Raw genomic sequence first — 27,215 nt, forward strand, 5'->3', positions numbered from 1 at the left:
GGAAAGAGAAAAAATATAAATGGGTCAAGTCACAGTGTTTAGGGGTGATGAGCTAAAAGTTTAAACAAATGTTTGGGCTTCCACTAGGACACGTCTGTCTTGACTTTGTCTCTTTAGAATGTTGTCATCTTATTCCCCTTGAGGTTAGGAAGCCAAGAAAGACCTGTGGCTGCTTCCTGCTTTGAAGAGGTCTCAACTTTAGAGTGTCCTTTGTAAAGGACACAAAGAGGCCATGTGATCTGTGTATACTGTAGACATGGTCCAGGGATATCGCATGGTATAAACTAGTTTACCAGGCCTAGAGGTCTCCAGAAAGAGCTTGGAATCAACATGCTATGTTCCTTTTTCTGATTTTGTCCCTTGTGCATGTTTCTCCTTTGGGTCCATCAGAAAAGCCAATCAAATGTCCTTTTTTCATGACTAACATACTGGGGCTCACTTTAGGTTATATTGCCTCTGAAACACTTGGATGTTCATCACAGAAGAGACAGTTGTAGTAAAAAACAACAACAACGAAAACAGTCTGCAAGAAGAAAAAATCTGAGCAATCTTCATGAATTAACTTGGGTCCCTAAGAAGCAGACTCTGAGACAAGGATTTGAGTGAAAGTTGTTATTTGGGTGGCAAAGGAGTAGAATTATTAATACTTATTATAATACCATTCATAGCTTGTTACCCACCAGCCCTTTGCACTTCTCCCTCTGGCAGACTCTGGGTGGAACCTTCCCTCCATCATTGATAAAACTTGGAAATAGCCATGTTCCTTTCTTTTGGTCTTCTTGGGGTTGCCAGGGCTTTTTCTTTTTTGGAGTCAATTAATAACATTGACGTTCCTTGCTTGAAATGTGAGCCTGCTCAGAGGAAATCAGTGCAGAGGAGCAGGGGAAAGTGAAACAGGGAAGGGGTATCTCTTCAATCAAGGGTGTATTAGTAAACCAGCAACCATCATGGGCTACTGTAGCTTAATGCTAGGAAGACACTCTGGGAAAAGTGGAGAATACAAGTCTTAGCATTCTCCCACTAGAGGAGCCATCAAGTCCCATCAATCTTTGGTTGAGAGCTATTCCAGAGGAAGGGTGACATTAATCTTCTGACACTTCCAACCTGCAGAGTGGGCAGACAGAGTCTTCCCATAATTTCAAAGAAAACCCTCAGGCAAGAGATGCATATACTGGCAGTTGGAATTTGACCTGAGGCACAATGAGGGCCCGAGGGATATGGGAGAGGCAGTTCTGTAGAATTCTATCCTTGTTTAAACCAGCATCCCAACGGATTGGTGAACCATGCTATTGAGAAAATTAAAGCTGAGTTTGAACAGCACATGATCCAGGGATCAATATCACAAAAGCCACCACATTAAAATAAAAACGTATAGAAAATACTCATTCCTCATTAGAAGGAGCACTGCTGCCATAAGGCAAATTCATTATCTAAACAGTTCAGGGAACTCCATATGGGATTGGGATCATTAATGTCATTAAATCTGGTGCCAAAAAAGCAAGTGCCAGTAACTCCAGGGTGCTGGCCCCTTACTCTGAAGGCAATTTTAGAGCTTGGTATTATGTCTGGGTGACTTACGAGGCCCAGGCTAATTACGGGGAAGTGGTTGGCTTTACTGTCTCCAGCATCCAGAGAAACATTCTACTCACAAAATAAACTTCTAGACTTGGGTTTGGAATCTTTCCTCAATTCCTACAGTGCCCTTTTATCCACCTGGGATGAGGCTAAGTTCACCACTCCCAACCCTGTAGAAGGCACTTCATTTGGACATTTTCTTAGAACACTCTTCTGCTCTGGCAGGTGACATCAGCATGACACCATGCAGCAAGCAAGAAGCTGCCTGCAGGTCCAACTAAAACACAGAATCCCTTCATGCCAGCTCTCCTTAAAATGGAGATAGGCTGCATGTGAATGCTGAAGTGTCCATCTCCTCTAAATTGTCTGCCCTGTCACTTATGTTATTATTACCTTATATTCTTTCTTAACTCTCATATTGTTATTCAAATATCCATGCATATGTTTTGCTCTACAAGCCATAATTAGATCCTTGAGGGCAGAGACTATGCGGTCTATGCATTATGCCACTCCCATAACTTTCCCTCCTTTTTCCTTGCCAGTAGAATCCTAATTTTCAGGTGGTAACATGCCCAAATTTGGACAGTGAGATCTTGGATAAGCCGGTTTTGAGGGCTTCTGGGAAAACCTGTCTTCTGATAAAAGAGACAGACATAGTTAATGTTACTGTTCTCCTTTTCTACTGTTTTTATTTTGTTTTGCCTTGAATAAAGCAGGTCCAACAATGGTCTTGTAACCATGAAGGAAAATTCACAAAAACTGTACAGATACTGATCCTGATTGATCCCGATATTGCTAAACTCATGAACAAATCCAAATATTTGCCTACATCCAAACTTCTTGCTATCTGAGAAAAATAGGCTTCTATTTGCTTACACTTCTGTAGGTGGGTTTCCTACTACTTTCAATTTCACAAACATGCTTGCCAGAAGAAACAGTAGTAATAGTGAAAGCACAACCTCCACCTCACTATGTTCATTGCTGTTTCCCAAATTTCACACAAGTATATCTGCTTGGCAAAATCTGTCTCCTGTGAAACCTGAACTAAAAATGGGTGTCTGGGGAAATAAGGAAATATCTTTGCCTTTCTACAGTTTACCTTGCATACTATAAAAGGTTTGGAATGGAGGCAAGTGAGCCAGTCTGCAATACCTGCCTTAACATCCATGATGAGTAGAGAAATGGAGATCCCCAGGAAGCATCCCTAAGCAATGCTTGTTATGTTAGTTTACATAACACACTAGCTGTTGTAACAGACAAACCCTAAAATCTCAATGGTTTAGCACAATGATAGCTTATTACTTAATCCTGTAAAAGCCAAAATGGATCTTGGTAATACCGGAAGGGGGATGGGAATGATGTATTCTCTGTAGTCACTCTGAGATCCAGGCTGACTTCTTTAAAATTCAACTGGTAGATAGGAGAAGAAAAAGAGTGAAAAAGGAATGTCCGCTTCTTAAAAGTCTTGGCCTGAAGGTTCATGAGTATGTAAATGGCTATGATTCCTATTAAAAGTCATAACCAACAGTTATTCCTGTAAAAAGCTTAGAAGTCATCACTCCATCCTAACAAGTAAAAAGCTAAATAAACTAAAAAATCAACAACTCTTCTTAGAGAAGCATGGTCACAGGGCAAACTGCTGCCCCTAAAATGGAAGCGACAGAAAAGAGAACATAAGAAGCATAACTTGCTGTAGTAGAAATCCACAAGCAGGAATCTCAGGAACTAGTGCCAGGATAGGAACATCTGAACTGTAATTGATGAACTGCTGAAGGCTCAGTGTGGACACTAAGAGTTAAAAGCTCCAAGGGGACCCAGTCATAGGGGAAGCCCCACACTCTTGTGAGTTTTACTAGTAAGAGCTCAACCAGGTTCTCACAATAATTTTTTTTTAATCCCCTCATGTTTTCAACAAGGAGAGGGGAAAAGGAACCATTCTGAAGTACACTCTGTTCTTAACAAGGCCTGCCCTGAAGAGAAACTATTTTACTAGAGCCTAAATGATTGGAGTTTTTTCAGAGTCTAAATAACCTAGGGGAATGGAAATGCCCAACCTCAGCCCATTCTAGCCATCCTGTTCCAAGTAAGGGGAGGGGGCATCTAAGAAGCACTTGTGAAGTTTACAGTCCAGAGGCACAGGCTCACTACAAGACTGAGACCAAATCACAGGCCTACAGAACACCTCCCCTCCACCCACACCTCACCACCACATTACTAGAGGCCTATTTACAGTAGTTCTTTTTACCTAGTACATCATGTCTGGCTATCAAGAAAAAAGTACAAGGCATACTAAAAGGCAAAAAATACAGTCTGAAGAGACAAAGAAAGAATCAGAACCAGATTCAGACACGGCAGAGATGTTGGAATTATCAGGCCAGGAATTTAAAACAATTATGATTAATAAGCTGAGTGTTCTAATAGACAAAGAAGACAGCATGCAATAAAGGTTGGGCAGAGTAAGCAGACAGATGAAAATTATAAGAAAAAATCAAAAACACAATAACAGAAATGAAGAATGTCTTTGATGGGCATATTAGTAGACTGGGCATGGCAAAAATCCATGACTAGACAGCAACAAAAGATATAAAATATGTCTAATAGGAATACCAGAGGAGAAGAAAGAGAGAAAGGAACCAAAGAAATACTTGAAGCAATAATGCTGAGAATTATCCCCAAATTAATGTCAGACACCAAAAATCCAGGAAGAGAACTCCAAGCAGGATAAATACCAAAAACAATAACAAACAAAAAAAAACCTCCTACATGTAGATATATCATATTCAAACTGCAGAAAATAAAAATTAAAAAAAATTAAAGAGGACAAAGGGGAAAAAAATCTTCCCTATACAGAAGCAAAGATGAGAATTATATATCTGGCTTCTCCCCAGAAACCACATAAACAACAAAAAAAGAGTGAAGTGGAATATTTAAAGTGTTGAGAGAAAAAATACCACCAACCTAAAATTCTGCACCCTGCAAAACTATCCTTCAAACGAGAAGAAGAAATAAGGACTTTCTCAGACCAAAAAACACTGAGAGAATCTGTTGCCATTAGATCTGCTTTGCAAGAAATGTTAAAAGAAGTTCTTCAGAGATAAGTAAATTACATAGGTAGGAAACTTGGAACTTCTTAAAGAAAGGAAGAGTATCTAAGAAGGAACTAGTGAAGGTAAAATAAAACCTTTTCAAAAAAATTATTTATCTAACAGACAACAGTTTGTTGAGAATAATAGCAGCTATGTATTTGATTGTATGCTGTATATGTGTGTGCATGTGTGTGCGCTTATGTATGTTTATGTATAAATAAAATAAATGACATCAGTGATATAAGAAACAAATACAGGAACTGGAATTGTTTTATTATTATAAGGTACTCCCACTATCCATGAAATGGTATTGTATTTTATAAAAGTAGACTTGGATTAGTTGTAAGTGTACATTATAAACTCTAGAGTAACCACTAAAACAAGAAGTATAACAGATATGCTAAGAAAGGAGAGACAGTAGACTCCTATAAAATGAAAAAAGGGACAAAAAGAGTAGAAGACAAAAACAGGAACAAAGGACAATGGCAACAAGTAGAAAACAGTAATTAATATGGTAGATATGAATCCAACTGTAACAATAATCACTTTAAACCTCAATTGTGTAAGTACACCAATTAAAATACAAAAATTGCAACGGTGGATCAAAAACAAGAAACCCAACTATACATCGTCTACAAGAAATCTACTTTAAATATAAAGACACATGTAGATGTAACTAAATGAAGCACTTAGTTATAAATCTTACAAAGTACAGATGCTTCTTGACTTAGAATGAGGTTATGTTCCAACAACTCCAACCTAAGTTGAAAATATCCTAAGTTGAAAGTGCATTTAATCTAATCTACCAAACATCATAGCTTAGCCTAGCCTACCCTAAATGTGCTCAGAATACTTACACTGGCCTACAGTTGGGCAAAATTATCTAATACAAACCCTATTTTATAATAAAGTGTTAAATATCTCATGTAATTTATTGACTACCATACTGAAAGTGAAAAGTAGAATGATTGTATCAGTTGTTTACCCTGCTGATCATGTGGCTGACTGGAAGCCACTGCACTGTCGAGCACTGAAACAGAATATCACATCACTAATCCAGGAAAAGATCAAAATTCAAAATTTGAAGTACGGCTTCTGCTGACTGTGTACCATTTTCTCACCATTGTAAAGTTGAAAAATTGTAAGTCAAACCATCGTAAGTTGGGGACATCGGTATGTAGAAGATATAAATGAGAAAAACTACATAAGTCTGATAAAAGAAATCAAAGAAAAACTAAATAAACGGAGAGATATTCCATGATCATGGATGGGAAGACTTGATATTGTCAAGATGTCAGTTCTTCCCAAATTGATCTATAGATTCAATCCAAGCCCTATCAAAACCCCAGCAAGTTATTTTATAGATGTAGACAAACTGATTCAAAAGTTTATATGGAGAAGCAAAAGACCCAGAATAGTCAATACAATAATGAAGGAGAAGAACAACATCAGAGGACTGACAATATCCAACTTTAAGACTTACTATAAAGCTACAATAATCAAGACAGTGTGGTATTGGTGAAAGAATAGACATATAAATCAATGTAACAGAATAGAGAGCCCAGAAAGACTCAACTGATAGAGTCAACTGATAAAGACATAGTCAACTGATCTTTGACAGAGGAGCAAAGGAAATATAATTGAGCAAAAATAGTATTTTCAACAAATGGTGCTAGAAAAAGTGGACAGATGATATAGAACACTTAGATGACCTTGGGTATGGCAATGACTTTTCAGATACAACATCAAAGGCATGACCCACAAAAGAAAGAACAAACTAGTATTCAGTAAAATTAAATGTTTCTGCTCTGTGAAAGACATTGTCAAGAGAAACAGAAATCAAGCCATAGGCTTGAGAAGAAAGATTATTTTCTCCCACAGACTGGAAAAAAATATTTGCAAAAGATGTATCTGATAAAGGACTGTCATCTAAACTATTCAAAGCATTAGAAAATTCAATGATTTTTAAAGAAAATCAGCCAGGCATGGTGGCTCAAGCCTGTAATAACAGCACTTTGGGAGGCTAAGGCAGGCAGATTGCTTGAGTTCAGGAGTTCAAGACCAGCCTGGGTAACATGACAAAACATGACAAAACCCTTTGTCTCTACAAAAAATACAAAAATTAGCTGGGCATGGTGGTACACACCTATAGTTCCAGCTACTCTGGAGGCTGAGGTGGGAGGATCACTTAAGCCCTGGAGGCACAGGTTGCAGTGTGCCAAGATAATACCACTGCACTCCAGACTGGGTGACAAAGTGAGGCTCTGCCTAAAAAATAAAAATAAAAAATAACTCAATTAAAAAATGAACCAAAGACCTCAGCAGACACTTCACCAAAGATATGCAAATGACAAATAAGCATATGAAAAGGTGCTCCATATTATATGTCATCAGAGAAACACAAATTAAAAGAAAAATTAAATACTACTATATACTGAATTGAGCAAAATCCAGAACACTGACAACACCAACTACTGGTGAAGATGTGGAACAACAGGAACTGTCATTGATTGTGGTAGAAATGCAAAATAATACAGCTACTTTGGAAGGCAAAACTAAACATACTCTTACAGTAAAATTCAGCAATTGCACTCCTTGGTATTTACCCAAAAGAGTTGAAACTTACATTCCTGCAAAAACCTGCACATGGATGTTTATAGAGTTTTATTCATAACTGCTAAAACTTGGAAGCAACCAAGATGTCTTTCAGTAGGTGATATGGTTTGGCTCTGTGTCCTCATCCAAATCTCATCTTGAATTGTAACTGCCACAGTTCCCCCGTGTCATGGGGAGAACCTGGTGGGAGATGACTGAAATATGGGAGCGGGTCTTTCCTACACTGTTCTTGTGATAGTGAATGAGTCTCATGAGAAGTGATGGTTTTAAAAATGGGAGTTTCCCTGCAAAAGATCTCTCTTTGCCTGCCTGCCATCCATGTAAGACGTGACTTGCTCCTCCTTGCCTTCTGTCATGATTGTGAGGCCTCCCCAGCCATGTGGAACTGTAAGTTCATTAAACCTCTTTTTCTTTCCAGTCTCGGGTATGTCTTTATCAGCAGCATGCAAACAGACTAATACAGTAAATTGGTACCAGTAGAGTGGGGCGCTGCTGTAGGTACCTGAAAATGTGGAAGCAACTTTGGAACTGGGTAATAGGCAGGGGTTGGAACAGTTCGGAGGGCTCAGAAGAAGACAGGAAAATGTGAGAAAGCTTGGAACCTCCTAGAGACTTGTTGAATGGCATTCACAAAAATACTGATAGCAATATGGACAATGAAGTATTGGTTGAGGTGGTCTAAGATGGAAATGAGGAACTTGTTGGGAACTGGAGCAATGGTGACTCTTGTTGTTTTAGCAAAAAGACTGACAGCATTATTCCCCTGCCCTAGAGATTTGTGGAACTTTGAACTTGAGACAGACGATTTAGGGTACCTGGTGGAAGAAACTGTTAAGCAGCAAAGCAGTCAAGAGGTGACTTGGGTGCCGTTAAAGACATTCAGTTTTATAAGGGAAGCAGAGCATAAAGGTTTGGAAAATGTGCAGCCTGATAATATGATAGAAAAGAAAATTCCATTTTCTGAGGAGAAATTCAAGCCAGTTGCAGAAATTTGCATAAGTAACGAAGAGCTAAATGTTAATCCCTAAGACAATGGGTAAAATGTCTGCAGGGCACATCAGAGGTCTTCACAGCAGCCCCTCCCATCATAGGCCCAGAAGCCTAGGAGAAAAAAGTGGTTCTGTGGGCCAGGCCCAGTGTCCACGTGCTTTGTGCAGTCTAGGGACTTGGTTCACTGCATCCCAGCCACTCTAGCTATGGCTGAAAGGGGCCAATGTAGGGCTCAGGGCCATGGCTTCAGAGGGTGCAAGCCTCAAGCCTTGGCAACTTCCACGTGGTGTTGAGCCTATGAGTGCACTAAAGTCAAGAATTGAGGTTTAGGAACCACTGCCTAGATTTCAGAGGATGTAGGGAAACACCTGGATGTCCAGGCAGAAGTTTGCTGCAGAGGTAGGGCCCTCATGGAGAACCTCTGCTAAAGCCATGTGGAAGGGAAATGTGGGGTTGGAGCCCCCGCACAGAGTCCCTACTGGGGCACTACCCAGTGGAGCTGTGAGAGGAGGGCCACTGTTCTCCAGGCCCCAGATGGTACATCCACTGACAGCTTGCACTATGCACCTGGAAAAGCCACAGACACTCAATGCCAGCCCATGAAAGCAGCCAGGAGGGAGGCTGTATCCTGCAAAGCCATAGGGGTGGAGCTGCCCAAGACCATGGGAACCTACCCTTGCATCAGTGTGACCTGGATATGAGACATGGAGTCAAAGGAGATTATTTTGGAGCTTTAAGATTTGACTCTTTAAGATTTGACTGCCCCACTGGATTTTGGACTTTCATGGGGCCTGTAGCCCCTTTGTTTTGGCCAATTTCTCCCATTTGGAATGACTGTATTTACCCAATGCCACTACCCCCATTATATCTAGGAAGTAACTAACTTGCTTTTGATTTTACAGTCTCATAGGTGGAAGGGACTTGCCTTGTCTCAGATGAGATGATGGACTGTGGACTTTTGAATTAATGCTGAAATGACTTAAAGCTTTGGGGGACTGTTAGGAAATTGGTTTTGAAATGTAAGGACATGAGATTTGGGAGGAGCCAAGGGTAGAATGATATAGTTGGCTGTGTCCCCACCTAAATCTCATCTTGAATTGTAACTCCCACAATTTCTACGTGTTGTGGGAGGAACCCAGTGGGAGGTGACTGAATTATGCAGGCGGGTCTTTCCTGCACTGTTCTCAGGATAGTGAATGAGTCTCACGAGATCTGATGGATTTGAAAACAGGAGTTTCCCTGCACAAGCTCTCTCTTTACCTGCTCGCCATCCATGTAAGATGTGACTTGCTCCTCCTTGCCTTCCACCACGATGGGGAGGCCTCCCCAGCTATGTGAACTGTAAGTCCATTAAACCTCTTTTTCTTCCCAGTCTCGGTTATGTCTTTATCAGCAGCATGAAAATGTACTAATACAGTAAATGAATGTATAAATAAATGGTGATACATCCAGACAATAGACTATTACTCAGAACAAAACAGAAATGAGCAATCAAGCTATGAAGAAACATGGAGGAAACGAAAAAGCATAGTTAAGTGAAAGAAACCCAATCTGAAAAGGCTACTATGATTCCAAATACATAACATTCTGGAAAAGTCAAAACTATGAAGACAGTAAAAGGATCAGTGGTTCCTAGGGGTTAGGGGGAGGGAAGGATGAATAGGTGATATACCGAGGATTTTTAGGGTTGTTAAACTACTCTGTATAATATGATAATGATAGGTAATGTCATTACACGTTTGTCAAAACCCACAGAATGTACAACACCAATAGTGAATCCTAATATAAACTATGGACTTTGGGTGACAACAATTGTTATTGTGGGTTCATCAATTGTAACGAATTTACCATTCTGGTGGTGGATGTTGATAGCGGAGGAGGCTGTGTATGGAGGAGCGTGGTGTATATGGGAAATCTCTGTACCTCCCTCTCAATTTTGCCTGACTCTAAAACTGCTCTAAAACAGTTTTTTTTTTAAAGTCTTGGCCGGGACACTTCACTTCTACTCACATTGTATTGATAAGGACTCATAACATCACACCCCACTTTACAAGATACAAGGGGGAGGCACATGTGGTCCCTGACTTGGCAGCAACCTACCAGAAACCACTCTACTATACGGAAGGAGAGAACAAATCCTTGGTGGACAACTATCTGCCATCAGCAAACCACAGAATCATCACAGATGGTTTCACCCCTAACATGGTTCTTCTGTGCTCAGTAAATTCATAATAGATAAATGGATGAATGAATGAATCTTGGCTTTTTTTTTTTTTTTTTTTTTTTGAGACAGAGTTTCACTCTTCTCACCCAGGTTGGAGTGCAATGGCATGATCTCAGCTCACTGCAGCCTCCACCTAGTGGGTTCAAGCAATTTTCCGCCTCAGCCTCCCAAGTACCTAGGATTACAGGCACCCACCACCATGCCCAGCTAGTTTTTGTAGTTTTAGTGGAGACGGAGTTTTACTGGCTAGATTAACAAAGAGAAAAGAGAGAAGATCCAAATAAATACAATCAGAAATAATAAAGATTACATCACAACCAATCCCACAGAAATACAAAAGATCTTCAGAGACTATTATGAACATCTCTATGTGCACAGATTAGAAAATCCGCAGGAAATGGATAAATTCCTGGAAACACAACCTCCCAAGATCAAATCAGGAAGAAACAGAAATTCTAAATAGACCAATGATGAGTAACAAAATTGAATCCATTATAAAATGCCTACCAACCACAAAAGTCCTGGAGCAGATGGACTAATAGCCAAATTTTACCAGACATACAATGAAGACCTGGTACCAATCCTACTGAATCTATTCTCAAAAAAGTGAGGAGGAGGAACTCCCCCCTAAATTATTCTATGAAACCAGTATCATCTTGATACCAAAATCTGACAGAGACACAACAACAACAACGACAAAAACTACAGTCCAATATTCCTGATGAACATAGACACAAAAATCCTTAACAAAATACTAGCAAACTAAATACAGCAGCACATCAAAAAGTTAACTTACCACGATCAAGTGGGCTTTATTCCTGGGATGAAGGTTGGTTCAACATATGCAAATCAATGTGATTAACCACATAAACAGAGTTAAAAACAAAAACCATATGATTGTATCAACAGATTCTGAAAAAGCATTTGATAAAATCCAACATCCCTTCATGTTAAAAAAAAAAAAAAAAAAAACCCTCAATAAACTAGACATCAAAGGAACATACCTCAAAATAATAAGAACTATCTATGACAACCTCACAGCCAACATGATACTGAATGAGCAAAAGCTGGAAGCAATCCCTTTAAGAACTGGAACAAGACAAGAATGCCCACTTTAACTACTTCTATTAAACATATTATAGTACTAGAAGTCCTAGCCAGAGCAATCAGGCAAGAGAAAGAAACAAAAGACATCCAAATAGAAAAAAAGAAAATCATTTCTCTTCACTGACAGTATGATTCTATACCTAGAAAACCCTATAGTCTGCCAAAAGGCTACTAGATCTGATAAGTGACTTCAGCAAAGTCCCAGGATACAAAATCAATGTACAAAAATCAGTAGCATTTCTATACATTAATAACCCTCAAGCTGAGGACCAAAGCAAGAATGCAATTCCATTTACAATAGCCACACACAAAAATAAAATAAAATACCTAGGAATACATCTAACTAAGGAGGTGAAAGATCTCTATGAGGACTACAAAACACTGCTAAAAGAAATTATAGATTACACAAATGGAAACAAATGGAAAAGCATCCCATGGTCATGGGTTGGAAGAATCAATATTATTAAACTGCCAATATTGCCCAAAGCAATCTACAAGATTTAATGCTATTCCTATCAAACTACCAATGTCATTTTTCACAGAATTAGAAAAAACTTTCTAACATTCATATGGAACCGAAAAAAAAAAAGTCCAAAGCAATCCTAAGGAGAAAAAAAAAAAAAAAAAAGCCAGAGGCACCACATTACCCAACTTCAAATGATACTACAAGGCCACAGTAAGCAAAACAGCATGGTACTGCTACAAAAATAGACACATAGACCAATGGAAGAGAATAGAGACCCCTGAAATAAAGCTGCACACTTACAACCGACTCATCTTCAACAAAGTCAACAAAAATAAACAATGAGGAAGAACACCCTATTCAAAAAATGGTGCTGGGAAAACTGGCTATATGCAGAAGAATGAAACTGGGCCATTTACCATATACAAAAATTAATTCAAAATGGATTAAAGACTTAAATGTAAAATCTCAAACTACAAAAATTCTAGGAGAAAACCTAGGAAATATTCTTCCAGACACTGGCTTAGGCAAAAAAATTATGATGACCTCAAAAGCAAATGAAACAAAAAATATTGACAAGCGAGACCTGATCAAACTAAACAGCTTCCACACAGCAAAAGAAACTATCAGCAGAGTAAACAGACACCAACAGAGTGGGAGAAAATATTTGTAAACTATGCATCTAACAAAGGACTAATACCCAGAATATATAAGGAATTTAAACAAACCAACAAGGAAAAAAAAAAAAAAACCATTAAAAAGTAGGCAAAAGACATGAACTGACACTTCTCAAAAGAGGACATACAAGTGGCCAACAATCGTTAAAAAATGCTCAACATAAGTAATCATCAGAGAGATTGCAAATCAAAATGACAACGAGATACCATCTCACGCCAGTTAGAATGGCTATTATTAAAAAGGAAAAAAATAACAGACAACGGCAAACAATTTTTCACCACTTTTTTAAAGTAATAGTTTTCTCCTCCCTTCCCCCACCACCCTCGCCTCAACCCTTGACCCTTGCTTCCAGTTTTCTGGGGGCATTGGGTTGTCCTGTTCTCTTCTCACAGGCTGGTGGGAGGACATGTTGTTGTACATTCAGAACTCATTAGGGCCTGGACCAAGCAGTGCCCCAAGGAAAGAGGAAGCAGGGAAACTCATTCTCATCTGATTCCTCATCTCACATCAAATTACTCCTCAAGCCTGAACTGTGTGGACACTTTTCCAGATGACCTGAGGGCACCAAAGCAGCCTTTCAGTTTCAACTTCATTCTTCCCTCCCAGCAAGTACAGGGTTTTTCGCCGGATCAGACGTGTTTTGCAATGAGGCACACGAGTGTTACAGCTTCTCCTTACACAGTTCAAGATGTTAATAAGTGCTATTAATTGGGAGCTAATTTGCATACTTTATGGATTATTTGTGGTTTGTAGCTAAGGGGATCAGAGCTTGCACATACAACCCAACCCCACCCCACCCACTCCCGTAGGGGCCTGGAGTACCCCAATCTGCTCTTCCACGCTGAAGGAGGGCAAGGGAATAACAGATTTATCATGCTAGGGCCTAGCGCACCCTGGAAATGGAGCTGACACACCCCTGAAATCCTGCATGACACAAAGGAAGCCCTTCCTTTGTGACATGACTAGGAGGCTGGCTGCATGACATAGGCACTGTATGATTTAGTACGGAGATTTTTGCCAGCACCCCTGCCCTGAGCCACGCAACCACAAACATGCTGGCATTAGAATTCTGAAGAGGTTTTTCAGCTTTTTGTTTTGGCTTTTTTTTTTTTTTTTCATTATTAATCTCGGCCCTTAAGTGCTTTGTGTTTATAATTAGTCATAAGCCTTGGGATGGCTCCATTCGCATCATCGTGCAGGCGTCCGCCCCCTTGCTTGCCCAAGTGCTGTTAATTAGCCCTGCAAAGATAGGCAAGCCTGATTGGCAGCAGCTTTTGCAAAAGACTCCCAGTGCTCTAGGCAACAAAGAAAACCATCTTAGCATCTCAGCATTATGGCTGTCGTCTGGATTCTTTGCTTTTTCAATCTGCCGCTGGTGAGGATTGCATGGATGCATTTATTTATTCTGAAATGTAAGCACCAATGTTTTGGCAGAAATTCGTAAAGCTTCTATGTGAAAATAATGTCCTGTTTGAGATTTGTCAAACTCTTAGGAAGGGATAGAACAGGGGCAGGAACATTCACTTTTACATTAAGAATGAAGCTTAGTTTGGAAAACTGCTTGACAGTATCACTAAAGCTAAACACGCACACCCCGTTATGACCCAGCAATCTCACTCCTAATTCCCAGAAATGTGGCATGTGTTTCCCTGACAAAAGTATTAAGATGTACCTAGCTGCACTATTTGTAATAGCCCCAAACTGGAAATTGCCCTAATACCCATCAATAATATAATGAATTTAAAGTGTAGTAAATTCATGCAATGGAACACTATACAACAATAAGAATACAAACGACAATATGAATGAGCCTCATAAATGTAAAGCTGAACAAAAGAAGTTAGACACAAGAGAATATATTATGGCATTGTGTTTATATAAAGAAAAAAACTGGTTAAAAGTAATCTATGCTATTAGTCCAAATAGTGGTTAATTTGTAGGAGATGGAGTAGCAGTGACACAGAGGGTTTCCTGGGTACTGTTAATATTCTATTCCTTGATTTGAAGGTTGGTTATAAGAGAGTGCTAATGTATTAAAATGTATTGAGTTGTAAGCTTTTTTTTTTTTCCGCACTTTTCTGCACGTATATTATGCTTCAGTAAATAAAGAAAAAATGAACTAGGAAGTTTTCTTCAGTAGGAAGCTTTACGATTGATTTTAGTAATTAGTAACTGCAGCAATAAGGTTATACGGGTCTGGGATGTGGCATCCTAGAGAGAAACCTGGGTCTGCATTGAGGGCGGGGCTCCCTTTTCCATGAGCTGCGGTTCTAAAAGCCTAGAGAGCCATCTTAGCAGCATCTCAGAGAAGAACTCGTGTAAAAACCTGATAGATGATCTGAAGAACTGTAACTACGGAAGAGAAAGTCAGGAATTAGAGACAAAAGGGATGTGACTATGTGCAAAATTTATGAAATTCATCTCCTGGGCATTCTAGACATGGTGTCTAGGGCCTGAGAGCGTCTCAAAATCCTATAAAATTTTGAGGGCTTGAAAAATGTATAATGACCCCAAATTGCAAAACAGAAAATTACATAATTAAAATCAATAAATGTTTACTTAAATGTTTACAAAACCAGGATGATATCAAGTAATTCAGCATTTCTGAAACATTAATAAGCATACAAAACACCTGGGGATCTTGTCGGACTACAGATTATGATTTAGTAGATCTGGCGTGAGGCCTGAGAGTCTACATTTCTAACAAGCTCCCAGGTAATGCCAATGCTTCTAGTCCCTGGACTTTGAATAGCAAAGAAATAGTAAATTGCAGCTCAACTGAACTCTTACATAGTTATAAATATAATAAAAATAAAAATACAAGAAAATAAAATGAATGGCCAAGCTCGGTGGCTCGTGCCTGGAATCCCAGCACTTTGAGAGGCCGAGGCAGGTGGATCATTGGAAGTCAGGAGTTCGAGACTTGCCTGGCCAACATGGCAAAACGCTGTCTCTACTAAAAATACAAAAATTAGCCAGGCGTGGTGGCGGGTGTCTGTAGTCCCAGCTACTTAGGAGGCTGAGACAGGAGAATGGCATGAACCCAGGAGGTGAAGGTTGCAGTGAGCCGAGATTGCACCACTGCACTCCAGCCTGGGTAAGAGAGAGACTCCATCTCAAAACAAATAAAATAAAATGAATATTTTATTTTTATAAAATTCAAAATAAAAATATTATGGTGATAAAAATATACATAAAATTTACCATTTTACCCAATTTTGAGCATTATAGTTCAGTGGCATTAAACGCATTCATACTGTTGTGCAACCATCATCACTATTCATCTTCAGAACTTTTCCATCTCTTCAAAATGAAACTCTGTACCCATTAAACAATAATTCCCTATTTTCTTCTCTCCGCAGCCCCTAGCAACCACTATTCCACTCTCTGTCTCTATGAATTGACTACTCTAGGTGCCTCATATAAGTAGAATCATGCAATATTTGTCCTTTCGTGTGTGGCTTATTTTACTTAACATAATGTCTTCAAGGGTGACTCATGTTGTAGAATGTGTCCAAATTGGATTCCTTTTAAAGACTGACCAATATTCCATTGTATGTATGTGCCTGCTATGGTCTGAATGCTTGCCTCCCTCACAAATCCCTATGCTGAAACCCTAACCCCTAAGGTGATGGTATTAGAAGGTGGGGCCTTTGGGCAGTTATTGGATCGTAAGGGCCATGAATGGGATTAGGTTCCTCATATTAATATGAGACACTAGAGAGATTGCTTTTACCCCTTCGACCACGTGAGGACACAGAGAAAAGATGGCTCTCTATAAAGAGGGATCTCACCAGACACAGAATCTGCTGGTGCCTTGATATTGGACTTCCCAGCCTCTAGACTGTGGGAAACAAATGTCTGTTATTTATAAACCACCCAGTCTACGGTATTCTGTTACAGCAGCCTGAATGGGCTAAGACAATACCACATTTTCTATATCCATTCATCCAGCAATGGACACTTGGGTTGTTTCCACCTTTTGGCTATTGTGAAAATGCTGCTATGAACATGGGTCTACAAATATCTGTTCACATCCCTGCTTTCAGTTCTTTTGGGTATGCACCCAGAAGTAGAACTGTTGGGGCACATGGTAATTCTGGGTTTTTTTTTAAGTACCAAAATAATAAAAACTTGCCACAGACTGTTATTTTGATGATCCAGATGAACACATTCCCCAGTATTCATGCCCTTGTATAGTTCCCTCCCATGTTGACTGTGGGCTGGGCTTGCCACTGCCTTGACTAATATAGAGGAAGCGGTACCATGCCAATTCCAGGACTAGCCCTTAATTGACCTGGCAGCTTCTGCTTCCTCCCTCTTAGAATGCTTGCTCTTGGAACAGTTCTTGTTGGACATCAGCCACCATGCTGTGAGGTTGCCCAGGCAGCCACATGGGAAGGCCCATGTGGAGAAGAATGAAGGCCTGCAGCTGAAATCCCAGTCAAGTTCCATCTGACTCCTGAAGCCCAGGTATTTTAGACATTTCCACCTCAGCTGAGCTGTTGATTGAAACTTGGGATGAATGCAGTCACCCACTGTTCCCAGCTAACACCACTTGAAGCTGAAGAAACCCACGCCATGAAATATAATACATTGTTGCTGTAAGCCACTATGTTTTTGAAGTGACTTGTTACACAGCATTAGCTAACTGAAACAAAACTCTTTCAAATGTTTTAGAGCAAGAGCAAAATATACTATACCTAATGTGGAATGTGAGCAGAATTTTAGATATTTGATATAAAGTAGGCCCAGAGTCTTCAATGACCTTAAATATCTCAGGTCCTAGCAAAAGAGAAGATGCAAAGCAGCTGGTGGGAGATGGGCCCTTGAATAACCCATCTCTTAAACCAGCAGCTGCAGCAGATTTTTGTAGTTGTTGTGATTGTTGTTTTGTTTGAGTTAAAGGCCCAGCTGGCCCAGAACAGCACGCCAGTTAGCTGTTATCGTCCCTATACCAGAGAAGGCAGCCAGGGATTTTGTCACATATGTGGCTTGGCATATGGCTTCTGGGGGATTTGAACTCTTAATTAGAAGCTTCCTTTTGCCCAGAAATTATTGTGCAGCTGAGTGATAAGAATGAATTCAACCAAGTCTGTTCTCAGATTCCCATAAGCACAGAAAATAAACAGCCCAAACATGAAGCCTTGAAAGGGGTGGCTGAGGCATGCTGCTCACTCACCCAGTCCCTGAGGCCCTGAACCCTCTTCTCACTGCCAGACTCTGCAAGGAAATCAGCTTTTGCCTCTCTCTCCTCCCCAGCCCTATGATCCACACTGGCAAGAACTGCCCTGACTTTAGACAAGAAGAATGGTGGGCAGAGGATCACTCACTATTCAATAACATATATGGAGCACGTACATTTCTGGAGCTCCTGACACCATGCCCGGTATGTAACAGGTGTTCAATAAATTTGAGTAAGTAAACGAACGATGACATAAAGTTGGCATCTCAACTTTTCACCACCAAAGAAAACATTTATTTGTTATGTGCAACCTAGTGGTGATTTTACTTACTCTTCCCCATTCCCCCCCAAAATTGCATTTAAGTGATCATTTGGACTTTTTTTTTAAAGGACAAGTATATACTAGCAGCCAATTACATCTACTGTTCTTCATGAAAAAAAAAAAAAAAAAAAAAGAACTGGGGTCATCAGAGAGGGTTAATAGAATTCTAGTCAGAAATAATGCAAGAGGCCATTTTTATCAAGAAAGTTTCTTACCCCAGGTAAATGTGTGATATCCAATGGGCATTTGAAAATCTTGAAAATAGTGCACAGGCCCATGTTACTATTGTCACAAACCTCAGATGGGCTTGATTAAGTTGAGGTCCTCCAGCCAACATGTTAGAATTTATTATCAAGGATTTCAAAGTCATTGTACCCCAGCTATCCACTGAGCACCCACCTGCCTGATGTGAACCAGGCATTACACTGGATTTAGGTGCCCCAGGATGAACAAGACACAGCCTCTGACCTCAAGGTATTCAGACACCACAAAGGAGATGGAGACCAAAACCAACAAGTAGTTATACTGTGGTTCACACCATGATGGAGCTTGGCAGAGGTTGCTATGGGAACACACAGCAACCTCTATGGAGGACACATTGGAATGACACATTACTCAACTTGGAAGGGCCAGGATGGGGGATTGCCTGGACGAGACATTTCCCATGTTGAATGTTAAAGGTTAGGAAGTAGTCAGCTAAATGAAATGGGAATAGCTGAACAGATGGGGCAGCAATGGGTCAGGTGCGGTGACTCACGCCTGTAATCCCAACACTTTGGGAGGCCAAGCCAGGCAGATCACTTGAGGTCAGGAGTTCGAGATCAGCCTGGCCAACATGGTGAAACCCCATCTCTACTAAAAATACAAAAATCAGCTGAGCACGGTGGCATGCATCTGTAGTCCCAGCTACTTAGGAGGCTGAGGCAGGAGAATCGCTTGAACCTGGGAGGTGGAGGTTGCAGTGAACAGAGATCATACCACTGCACTCCAGTCTGGGCAACAGAGTGAGACTCTGTCTCAAGAAAAAAAATATGGTGGGAGGGCAGCAAGGGTATGAGCACAGAGCGGGGAAACAGCTTCAGTACTCAGAGGGCAATGAACAGCTCAGGTTGTCAGAGCAGAGGGAAAAGGAGGGAGAAATGGAGGATAAGGTTAGCCCGGCAGTAGGAACCATTTGGTATAACATTGAACCACTAATAATTAGATCCTGCCTTTCTCCTTTTACCTTCCCTGTCCTGGCATTACATCTGGGATCCGGTAAGTTGCAGTATGAGAACCAGGGTCCAAATTTATGAAGAACAGCATGGGCATTTTTGTCATTGGTATTCATTTCTTTTGAAAGAATTTTTTGGCTACATTGGAGAGTCTGAAGGTAAGCATTTTTTCTCTTGTAACTCTTTTCACTCCTAGTAACAGCTAGTTTTTTTAAATCAGCATATGCCCATTAACTTTCAGAAACTACAGCAAAGAATGCAGGAAATTTCCATTGTTTGGACAACTGGCAAAGAAAACAGCCTTCTGCCAGTAGTGGGCAATAGTTTCACCCATACTGCAATTAGATAGAAGGATAGAGAGAAAAGTAGATGAAGAGATTAGCATTTAATGGAACCCATTTTTTTTTCCTGGTTTATTAGAAATCTTGGAGTCACAAATTTTGTTTTCTCCTTCCACAATGAAAATGTGAATATTCCGTGTAGCCTTATCTGCTTTGCTTGCTAGCCCCAAAACTTGACCACTAAAATAGGATCCATGATACTGTAAAATCTGAAAGAGCAACTTCAGGAGAAGCCCAGTATACCCATTCAGGATAATCAGGGGTAGATTTCCAACTACCCTCCCACACTGATCACCAAGGAGCAAACTAAATCCCATTTAACACAAACTGCTCAGCAATAAAAATTTTGCCCATGTATAAATCCATACCCAGAGTCCCCCTTTAGTCTCAAAATCTGTCTATCATGCTAGATTTACACACATATTGTGGTGCTTAGAGACTTGGAGGCACAACATTCCAGAAGGTGAGGGTGGGGCCAAGTGCTATTGAACACGTGAGGGAGACAGGGTCAGGCGGGCCTCAAATAAGTATGCAGAATCTTCTCCCGCATCATGCTGCCCTGTGTCTGATGGCATAGGGGCCTGAGGCCTGAGGGGCCAGAGGCAGGAGGCAGAGAGGTGAGGGCAGGATGAATGTCAGACCCATGGCTATCCAAAAGGGCATGAAGTCCCTTTGGACCCACAGCAACATGACCCTCAGAGATAATGACAAAACAAGTTCCAGGATAAAAGTGAGAAGTCAACCTTGTAGTAAGGTTGCCAGCTTTAGCACATAAAAATACAGGACTCTCTATTAAATTTGCACTGCAGATATACAACAATAATGTTTAGAATAAGTATGTCCCAAGTATTGTATCGGATATATTTATGCTAAAATATTGTTCACTGTGTAACTAAAATTCAAATTTAACTGAGTCCCGTATTTTTTATTTGCTAAATCTGGCTGGCTATCCTGTATTTTATCTGGCAACCCTACCTTGTAGGTCTCTAGTTCACAGTTCCCCAATTTGTCCCACCCCATCCCTGCCCCTGGTGATTTCCTTTCTCGTTTCCCCATCTTCTGGTCCTAATTCTTCCTCATCAATACAAGAAAGGATCTAACAACAGTTTCCAAAGAATTGGAGCTCATTATATACTATCATGTTCTCTTGCCTCGATTTGCATATTTACTTTTTTTTTTTTTTTTTTTTTTTTTTTAGACGGAGTGTCTGTGGCCAGGCTGGAGTGCAGTGGCACGATCTCGGCTCACTGCAACCTCCGCCTCCTGGGTTCAAGCAATTCTCGTGACTCAGCCTCCCGATTAGCTGGGATTACAGGCATGCGTCACCACACCCAAGCTAATTTTTGTATTTTTTATTAGAGACGGGGTTTCAGTATGTTGGACAGGATGGTCTCGATCTCCTCATGCCGTGATGCACCTGCCTCAGCCTCCCAAAGTGCTGGAATTACAGGCGTGAGCCACCGCACCCAGCCAACTTTTTCGTTGTTGTTGAAAGTTGAAAGACTTTATTCCCTACTAAAATTACCCCCAAGCAATCTGCAACTTGTGAGGCGAGACCTATGGGCTGCCTGCTTTAATAATTTAAGTACACCATTCTGAAATGAGAGTAGTTTAAACTGTTCTTACCAGGCCCTTTAATATATCAGCACCTTTCTTAAGGAAATCCAGGTCACAGCGTGTCCGGAATTGGTGGGTTCTTGGTCTCGCTGACTTCAAGAATGAAGCTGCAGACCGTCACAGTGAGTGTTTCAGCTCTTAAAGATGGTGTGTCCGGAGTTTGCTTCTTCAGATGTTCAGACGTGTCTGGAGCATTTTCTTTCTGGTGGGTCTGTGGTCTCGCTGACAGGAGTGAAGCTGCAGACCTTACCGGTGAGTGTTACAGCTCTTACAAGTGGTGCGTCCGGAGTTGTTCGTTCTTCCCGGTGGGTTCGTGGTCTCACTGGCTTTAGGAATGAAACTGCAGACCTTAGCGGTGTTACAGTTCATAAAGGCGGCATGGACCCAAAGAGCAAACAGCAACAAGACTTATTATGAAGAGCAAGAGAACCAAGCTTCCACAGTGTGGAACGAGACCACAGCGGTGTTCCAGGTGGCTGGCTCCGGCAGCCTGCTTTTATTCCCTATCTGACCCCACCCGCATCCTGCTGATTGGTCCATTTTACAGAGAGCTGACTGGTCCATTTTGACAGCGTGCTGATTGGTGCATTTACAATCCTTTAGCTAGACACAGAGTGCTAGACAGACAAGTTCTCCAAGTCCCCACTGGGTTAGCTAGATACAGAGTACTGACTGGTGTATTTACAAACCTTGAGCTAGACACAGAGTACTGATTGGTGTATTTACAAACCCTGAGCTAGACACAGAGTGCTGATTGGTGCGTTTACAATCCTTTAGCTAGACACAGAGTGCTAGACAGAAAAGTTCTCCAAGTCCCCCTAGGTTAGCTAGATACAGAGTACTGATTGGTGTATTTACAAACCTTGAGCTAGACACAGGGTGCTGATTGCTGTAATTACAATCCCTTAGCTAGACATAAAGGTTCTCCAAGTCCCCACTAGCCTCAGGAGCCCCGCTGGCTTCACCTAGTGGATCCCACACCGGGGCTACAGGCGGAGCTGCCTGCCAGTCCCGCACCGTGCACCCACACTCCTCAGCCCTTGGGCAGTCGATGGGACCCCGCGCCGTGGCACAGGGGATGGCGCTTGTAGGGGAGGCTCGGGCCGTGCAGAAGCCCACGGCGGTGGAGGAGGCTCCGACATGGCGGGCTGCAGGTCCCGAGTCCTGCCCCACGGGGAGGCAGCCGACGCCCGGCTGGCCAGCACTGCTGGGGGACCTGGCGCACCCTCTGCAGCTGCTGGCCCGGGTGCTAAGCCCCTGACTGCCTGCAGCCAGCTACGATGGCGGGGCAGCCGGCTGCTCCGGGTGCAGGGCCTGCCCAGCCCACGCCCACCCGGAACTCGCACTGGCCCACCAGCACTTCGCGCAGCCCCAGTTCCCACCGGCGCCTCTCCCTCCACACCTCCCCGCAAGCAGAGGGAGCCAGCTCTGGCCTCGGCCAGCCCAGAGAGGGGCTCTCACAGTGCAGTGGCGGGCTGAAGGGCTCCTCAAGTGCTGCCAGAGTGGACGCCAAGGCCAAGGAGGCGCCAAGAGAGAGGGCTGCTAGCATGTTGTCACCTCTGAACAGCCTCCTGATCCAATTGTTACTACCTCAGGCCTCCTCCTGCTCAATTTTCATTTGGGGAATAGGGAGAAATGGAAAACACTGGAAAGAAGGAGGCAGAGGCAGAGCACCCAGTGATTGCGTGATACTAGTTAGGATCTTTGTAATTTAGTTTATGTGAGTGTCAGAGTCTGTATGTGGGGTGATAATTAAATGGTAGGTGGTACTGGAGAAAACTATCAACGTGGAGGCTGTTGATACTGGCGACCCAAACAAATGGGACTATAAAAAGTTAAATGGGTTTGGCTGCATAGAAGTAATACTAATTACAGTCATTTCTGTGAGCTTTCTGCCACACGATGCCTAATTACCATATGGTGTCACAATGCTTATGTGTATCATTATATGTGCCTTAAATTAACTTTGTTATAAAGTGTAATTTGGTTAGAACAGGAGACTCAACATGAATTGAGCCTTCATAGTTTGTTATTCGTGCAGAATGGCTATCTACTACTCTTTAAAAAGTCAATGCAACTATCGCCAGGGTCATAGTGAGAAAGGCAACTGTGACAGGCAGCGTCTAAAATGGCTCCCAATCTGCCCCTAATTCTTGTATTCATGTCTCTGCAATCCCCTCCACTTCAGCGTAGGGAGAGCTCCAAACCTATCCTTCTGTGTTCAGCTTTGTTCCACTGGGGCCGGGGCTCTGCAAACCAAATTCCTGCTTTGTCTGTGACTCCTTGCTAGGCTTTGCCGATAGGGGGCGTTAGAGGGAGACCACGGGACTGGAGGGGGAAGCAGGGACTTCCTCCTTGTCGGTCTCCATTTCTTCCCATTTCTATGAGTGTTACCCCAGCAACATTGACCCCAGCTGCAGCAGCTCCCGTAGCAGCTGCTGATTCTAGCTTGCAATTTCAACACTTGTAGAACCAGCCTCATGGTGCTCCTTGAGACACCAGCACCAGAAGAGTAGCACCTGCTCCTCAGAGGTTTGGGTCTCAGCCCTCAGGACCCTCTCCGTTTTAATATTTCCCACCTCCTCCTTTTGCTCCCCTATCCCAAGGAGTGGTGGCTACTTCTTACAGTTACTACTTCCATGATACCTTAGAGTTCTATCAAGTTTGCCTATTCAGTTACCTAATTAACAATTAATTCTATTAAATCCTGTTAAACAAAACAAACAACAACAACAACAACAAAAGTGGTGTGATATGTCTCCTGATTGTACCCTGACATACAAGGGTTACCGTCTACCTCTGCTTCTGGCCAGGCAGCCTCAGGCTCAGTCCCAGCTTCTCTCTCTTTTTTTTTTTTTTTTTTTTAAGACAGATACAGGGTCTCACTCCGGAATGCAGTGGTGCAATCATAGCTCACTGCAACCTCAAACTCCTGATCTCAAGCAGTCCTCCTGACTCAGCCTTCTGTGTAACAGCTTCCCATCTTAACCCTCCAAAGAGAAGAACTGCCTGACCTGCACTTGCACGACCTAAGAAGTGAATGTGTCCTTAACTTGTGTGCCCTTGGCTCCTGTCTTGCCTCAGCCTACTCCCAGCTCTGCCCTCAGGAGAAATCCAGGGAAGTGATGCCAGAGCCAGACACAAAGATAATGGAAGGAGAAGGAGGAAGGTCAGTGCAAAATATCCAGAGGCCAGCTTGGGGATTGCTGGTGCCAAACATGTCCAACCTGAGCTGGGGTCACAGGGATAGCTGAGAGCAAGTGGCGGTGAGGAGCAGTGCTGGCTGAGGACCTGCCTGAGGATCATATGGGTTATGGATCATCTGCTGCTTGCTGGGCTTACTTACTGTAAGGTACATAGATGTACTTTGGTCAAGGATTAGGCTGAGGCAGACATCCAGGCCTGCATGACTCAGTGAGTTCAGGGTACAGGTGCATACTCTACTTGTTATATAACCTGTTTGTGTAAGCTTATACTTGGCTCGAAGCCACTATTGTTTGGAAAAGGTATAACTGCCCTGCTGACACTGTACAGGCACTCTGGGGCATGGCTAAACATGGCTCAACACAGCGTGCATATTGGTGCCGAGAGAGTAACACTTCTGACCTCTGTAAGGGAGAGCCAGTCGCCTTGAAAGCAGGCAGAGGGGAGCCAGAAACCAGTTTGTGCCCAGAGGGAAAGAGTTAAGCTGCTGACCCTGAAGGCAAGGGAAAGCTGGCCATACATCTGTGTGTGGAAGCAGCCAGAGCTGCAGAGCCGACAGCTGAGAGGAGCTGCAGAGTCAGAGCAGACAGCCGAGATAAAGGCAGACAGGGTGAAAGAGCTGCTGATGGGAGAGCTGCTGAATAAACCTATATTTCACCTGCTTACGACCCTCCAAATGTTCTTACAGCTATGTGCCCATCCACCTAACCCCCTTGGACCTCAGCATGGGCTTCAACCTGACCCCAAGTATGACATTTGGCATAGTCGTGGCAAAACACTTATGTATGCTGCATCTCCACTGTTGGAGCAAATATATAGTCATCCCTTGGTATCCACAGGGGATTGGTTCCAGGACCCCCTTACATATACATATTTCCACATACTTAAGTCCTGCAGTTGGCCCTGAGGAACCTGCAGGTATGAAAAGTCGGCCCTTGATATACATGGGTTTCACATTCCAAGAATACTATATTTTCTATCTGCGTTTGGTTGCAGATGAGGAATATATACACACAAACATATATATATAAATATATATTTGTGAGTTGAGGGCCCCCTTATAAAATACTAGATTAGCAAGGGAAATAAGAATATAAACTGAAGTTTAGATGTAAAACTCAGTATATCAGGCAGTGTCTAACCAGAAAAACATGACCTACTTTATTTATTTATTTTCCATTTCAATAGGTTTTTGGGGAACAGATGGTGTTTGGTTACATGAATAAGTCCTTTAGTGGTGACTTCTGGGATTTTGGTACACCCCTCACACGAGCAGTGTACACTGTACCCGGTGTGTAGTCTTTTATCCCTCACCCCCTTCTCACCCGTTTCCCCAAGTTCCGAAAGTCCATTGTATCATTCTTACACCTTTGCGTCCTCATAGCTTACCTCCCACTTATGAGTGAGATCATACAATGTTTGGTTTTCCATTCCTGAGTTACTTCATTTAGAATAATGGTTTTCAACTCCATCCAGGTTGCTGCAAATGCCATTATTTCATTCCTTTTTATGGCTAAGTATTCCATGGTATATACAGACCACATTTTCTTTATCCACTCATTGATTGATGGGCATTTGGGCTGGTTCCATATTTTTGCAACTGCGAATTGTGTTGCTATAAACATCCATGTGCCAGTATCTTTTCGTAAAATAACTTATTTTCCTGCGGGTAGTTACCTAGTAATGGGATCACTGGATCAAATGGTACATCTATTTTTAGTTCTTTAAGGAATCTCCACACTGTTTTCCACAGTGGTTGTACTAGTTTACATTCCCACCAGCAGTGTAAAAGTGTTCCCTTTTCTTCACATCCATGCCCACATCTATTATTTTTGATCTTTTGATTATAGCCATTCTTGCAGGAGTAAGGTAGCATCTCATTGTGGTTTTGATTTGCATTTCCCTGATAATTAGTGATGTTGAACATTTTTTCGTGTTTATTGGCCCTTTGTACATCTTTTGAGAATTGCTTATTCATGTCCTTAGCCCACTTTTTGATGGGATTCTTTGTTTTTTTTCTTGCTGATTTCAGTTCCTTGTAGATTCTGCATATTAATCCTTTGTCAGATGTATAGATTGCAAAGATTTTCTCCTACTCTGTGGGTTGTCTCTACTGATTATTTCTTTTGCTGTGCAGAATAAATTTAGTTTAATTAAGTCCTACCTATCTATCTTTGTTTTTGTTGCATTTGCTTTTGGGTTCTTGGTCATGAAGTCTTTGCCTATGCCAATGTCTAGAAGAGTTTTTCCAATGTTATCTTCTAGAATTTTTATGGTTTCAGGTCTTAGACTTAAGTCTTTGATCCATCTTGAGTTGATTTTTGTATAAAATGAGAGATGAGGATCCAGTTTCATTTTTTTCTACATGTGGCTTGACAATTATCCCAGCACCATTTGTTGAATGGGGTGTCCTTTCCCCACTTTGTTTTGTTTGCTTTGTTGAGGACTAGTTAGCTATAAGTATCCAGCTTTATTTCTGGGTTCTCTATTCTGTTCCATTGGTTTATGCACCTATTTTATACCAGTACCATGCTGTTTTGGTGACTATGGCCTTATAGTATAGTTTGAAGTCAGGTAATGTGATGCCTCCAGA

General features: G+C 41.7%; 1 long non-coding RNA gene across 1 annotated transcript in view; it reads right to left on the reverse strand.

The window, feature by feature from the left end:
* Window positions 1-21,888, reverse strand: part of LOC135969621 (uncharacterized) — an 87,689-nt gene extending 65,801 nt beyond the window's left edge. Inside the window, exon 1 of the long non-coding RNA XR_010584923.2 lies at window positions 21,428-21,888. This is a non-coding gene — a long non-coding RNA (uncharacterized lncRNA). The remainder of the gene's footprint in view (window positions 1-21,427) is intronic.
* Window positions 21,889-27,215: the final 5,327 nt, after the last annotated feature.

This window comes from Macaca fascicularis, chromosome 2 (assembly GCF_037993035.2).
Source record: "Macaca fascicularis isolate 582-1 chromosome 2, T2T-MFA8v1.1".
In the NCBI taxonomy this organism is placed as follows: Eukaryota; Metazoa; Chordata; class Mammalia; order Primates; family Cercopithecidae; genus Macaca; species Macaca fascicularis.